Genomic DNA, 4,829 nt, shown 5'->3' with positions numbered 1-4,829 from the left:
CCGAAAGGGCGGTCCAGCCAAAAGAGGGATTGAAACGAACAACTGCGTCCGGCATGATCGTTTGTGCTTGAGATATGACTTGGCTAGTCTCCGACAGAGATCGATTGGAAGCGTCTTGTTCAGAAGGCCGAAAGTGCGGAAAGTCTTGAGGACATATAAGGTTTAACCGAGTTGAAACCCGATGAGATCACGGTTTCACATTGCCATTAGGATAGATTTTTTCCTTTTGTGCGCAATCACCTCTTTCCAGGGTTTGCCTCCTGTGTGTTGCTCGATTCTGAGCCATCCTTTTGTTTCAGTCAATAAATAGTGTGTTCAGTCAAATAAATTTTGTTTTTGTGTCATTACCGCTTTGATCATGAAAACATCCGTTTATTTTGATAAAGAATAGTTGCATTTTGAAACATAGCGGTCCCTTCCGATGCATGCTTATGAGATTGAAATCTGGAAATCTTATTCGGAAGTTTAAGTGACCAAGATGTTGAAGTGTTGGCACGCCTGGGGCACGCTTTTATCTAACAATCTCTTGTGCAGGTGCTGTTAGATATCTTCATTCGCTGGCAAGTAGTGATATGAGGTCTGTTGACAAAAGATCCCCACAGAGTCCAACCAGGGGCAAGGGATAGACGAATAATGAAAGGACGACGAAAGAAGGACGACGATCCTGGGAGGGTTAATCAAGAAGACTCTTCAAAGTCTAAGGACTGGAAAGTTTGTATGAATCCCAGGAGTTCGATCCCCGTGAAGTACGGAGGATTCGGGAATACAAGGGGATGAATCAGAACAGTCCAAGATGAGCCTGGGAGTTCTCAAAAGTGGAAAGTCAACACTGTGGTAGAATGATGAACACCAGTGTTCGACGAATCGAAGCGCGGCCCGTGTCCAATAGGCTGTATTTTCCCAATGGGTTTAAGAGTGTCATCTCCCTAGCAGATTCGAGATCGGTGTCTCCCTAGCGAGCCTGAAGGTTACCATATCCTCAGCGGAGTTGTGACTGTTTCCCAAGTCTGAAGCTGTCTTCCCAGCAGAGTTTATGTTGATGGTTCTCCCTCAGCAAGGTCCCCAAGTGGATCAAGTTCGGAGAAAATCATCTCCAGTAGAGACAAGCATGGGTTGCCTCCCCTAGCAGGGTAATCGCCAAGCAAGTCCGGGTTCGATGGAGTTCATCCCCAGCGAGGTTTGCCTTTCCCCAGCAGGGTGGAAATGGACGTGGTATTGAAATCCTCAGTGCAGTTCCTGGAGTTCCTCAGTGTTGTCTCTGGAGGAGACGTGTTTTTATGCATTCATCATGTAGATAAGCATAACATATTGCATCATTAGTGCGTGGCATTTCCATAATCATGGGGCATTACGCTAAAAAAAAAAACTCATGCATCTGCATTGCAAGCATATCCATTAGCCCGAGGCCGTGGTGAATTGACCAAGAATGGATTGTTGGAAAGAGTTTAGCATCGCTTGGATCGATTTCAGAATTGGGTTCCCCAGCAGGGTTGAGAGAGGTGTTTTCCCAACAAGTGACCCCGCAAGTGAGGGGGTATCCCCATCATTGTTACTCCCCAATTGGTAGCATCTTGCCAGCTTGGATCTTTTTCCTTAGCAGATGTGGGGGTGTCTGATCTCTCCATGTAGAGTTGACCCTTTAAGCAGAAAATGTCTGTCATTTCCTTCTGCGCTCCCCACGAGTTGTGTCCTCGTGGATGACGGTTGTTTCCGTTCCCTCCCCTTGGGATGGGTTTTCCCTAGTGAGCTCTTTCCTCATTAGGATGTCTTGGTTCAGTTTGCCTTTTTGGATCGATCCTGAATTGGCTCCCCGTTGACTGTTTCTGGTACTTCCCTGGGGCATAAATGAATAGTTGCTCACTAACCGACGCTCATTCATCTTATCCTCAGCGGAATTTGTGGGCCTATACCTGCAAACCGGTAGCTGTAAGTCCTATCGTCGTGGTTTTCTACCTACTAGCCGGTAGTTGTAAAATCCCACTTTCATCCCCTAGCAGAGGTAGTCTTTGTGGTTTTCTACCCACTAGTCGGTAGTTGTAAAATCCCACTTTCATCCCCTTGGTGGAGTTAACCCTGTGTGCTCATCTTATCGATGACTGGTTACTTTCCCGTGGTTTTCTGCCTACTAACCGGTAGATGTAATCCCCTCTTTGCAGTTATCAGTATCCGGTTGGCGGTATTGATAGTCTTGTCCCCTCTGGATACTTGCCTGGATCAAGCAGTATTGTCCCCAGTGGGTCTGCCCCTTTCTTTTGGGTATTTGCTCCGAGTCAGCAACTTTATCCTCTTTTGATTGGTCATCTTTGCATACCTGTTCCTGGTACACGATGCCTTTCTTTTCGGTCGTTTATCCATCTAACAACCAACCCGGTTATGGATAATCTTCCATGCGAGTCTATTATCTACGTTTTGACGGCTATAGATAATATGTCTCACGCGCTCTTGGGTCGAAGTCGTCCTCCCCAGTCGAGTAAGATTCGTATTCCTTGTGGAATCGAATGTCCATCCTTTAACAAGACCGCTTTTCTAGCCCTCTTCAGGATGTTGAGTGTTTTGGAACCCAAACCAATTCACGCTTTGGTCGGTCACCTGTTTCATACCTACAACCCGGTATCCTTGGTGTTCCTTCCCGTTTGCTCGCTGTCGTGACCTTGTTCCCCAGTGAGATCTTCTGCAAGTGTTCTGTCTTGCCCAGACATGTAGATGTCAGTATCCTGTCAGCACCCGCGTGTGTTGTTTCTTTGGTGTCGGTAAACACCATCTTTCGGTGCTTTCCCAGTCATGCGTAGTGTCTGGTATTCTTTGGTGTCTGTAAACATCATCTTTCGATGTTCATAACGTCGTCCCTTCCCTAGTGAAGTTTCCTCCTCTCCGTTGGTGTCGATAAACGTCGAGTTTTTCCTGTGCGTCCTATGATGTATAGTTGATTGTCCCCCGCAGATCATTTGGTAATACCAGATGATTCCCCTCAGAATATTCCTCCTCTCCGTTGGTGTCGATAAACGTCGAGTTTTTCCTAGTCGTCCTATGACGTCTAGTTGTGCCCTTCCCCAAGTGGATCTACCTCCCCGTTGGTTTCGATAAACGTTGTGTTTTTCTCATTCGTCCATGAACGTCTGATTGTATACCTCATTCCCAGTCATTCATTAATGTCTGGTTGACTTCCCAACCAGAATTCCCAGTAGACGTCCTATTCGGTTTCCGGTTGTGGTGCCTTTCCCTCGTGAAGTGGCTTTCTCCTTCTCCCTTTCGTCCTATGACGTCTTGGCTGAGTTTTCTCCTTCTCCGTTGGTGTCGATAAACGTTGAGTCTCCCTTTCATCCTATGATGTCCGGTTGAGTTTTCTCCTTCTCCGTTGGTGTCGATAAACGTTGAGTCTCCCTTTCGTCCTATGACGTCTGGCTGAGTTTCCTCCTTCTCCGTTGGTGTCGATAAACGTTGAGTCTCCCTTTCGTCCTATGACGTCTGGCTGAGTTTCCTCCTTCTCCGTTGGTGTCGATAAACGTTGAGTCTCCCTTTCGTCCTATGACGTCTGGTTGAGTTTCCTCCTTCTCCGTTGGTGTCGATAAACGTCGAGTCTCCCTTTCGTCCTATGACGTCTTGGCTGAGTTTTCTCCTTCTCCGTTGGTGTCGATAAACGTCGAGCTTCTCCCTTTCGTCCTATGACGTCTGGTCGAGTCTTCCCATTCATCCTATGATGTCTGGTTACCTCTCCGTTGGTCTTGGTAAACGTTGAGTTTTTCCCCATTTCGTCCGCTGACGTATGGTTGTATCTCTCTTCCCATTCATCCGATGATGTTTGGTTACCTCTCCGTTGGTCTTGGTAAGCGTTGAGTTTTTCCCCATTTCGTCCGCTGACGTATGGTTGTATCTCTCTTCCCATTCATCCGATGATGTCTGATTTACCTCTCCGTTGGTCTCGGTAAACGTTGAGTTTTTCCCATTTCGTCCGCTGACGTATGGTTGTATATCTCTTTCCGTTCATCCGATGATGAGTGGTTACCGCTCCGTTGGTTTCGGTAAACATTGAGTTCTGCCCATTTCGTCCGCTGACGCATGGTTGTATCACTATCCCCGCCTTTCATCCGATGATGTCTGGTTACCTCTCCGTTGGTCTTGGTAAACGTTGAGTTTTTCCCATTACGTCCGCTGACGTATGGTTGTATCCTTCCCTGGTTATCCCCAGTAGAGTTGATTTACCTCTCCGTTGGTCTTGGTAAACGTTGAGTTTTTCCTAGTTGTCCGCTGGCATCTAGTTGAGATTTCTGATCCCAGTCATCGTGTGTCGATGTCTGGATGTGGTTGTGCTTTTGAAGAGAAGATAGGAGAAAGAAGAAAACAAGAAAAAGTCCCAGCAGTGTGCAAATTTCTACGGTACTCGGTATTCAATCCCTGTTTACCCTGAAAGTCTGACAGCCGTTGCTCTCATCCATTCGGGTTCCCAGTTGATTGAATAGGGGCAGCTGTAGCACCTCAAATTTGCACCCTACCATTGTGAATATTCATTGCATATTAGGTCATAGCATTAACAATGTCCACTGCATAACATTGCATTGTCCATGTGCCCAAGTGCAAGCTCAGTTGATGAATCAGGACCAACTGATCAGGAGCATCAATCAATCAAGCAAGCAAGTGCCATTTGCATTGAGACAAAGCCCCAGGGTTGATTTTTCAAGCTCACATGGTCCAAGGATCATTTTGAAGTGGTTTGGCCAAAGATTGGATGCTCAGAAGTCACCAGTCCTTGTTCAGTCAGCCAGAAACCCTAGAAAGTCAACTGTGGTCAACCGTGGTCAACTGTGCCCGATTTTATGGATTGGAAGGTGGGA

This window comes from Lathyrus oleraceus, chromosome 1 (genome assembly GCF_024323335.1).
Source record: "Lathyrus oleraceus cultivar Zhongwan6 chromosome 1, CAAS_Psat_ZW6_1.0, whole genome shotgun sequence".
NCBI classification, from domain to species: Eukaryota; Viridiplantae; Streptophyta; class Magnoliopsida; order Fabales; family Fabaceae; genus Lathyrus; species Lathyrus oleraceus.
Note: the sequence above shows the minus strand (reverse complement) of the source record.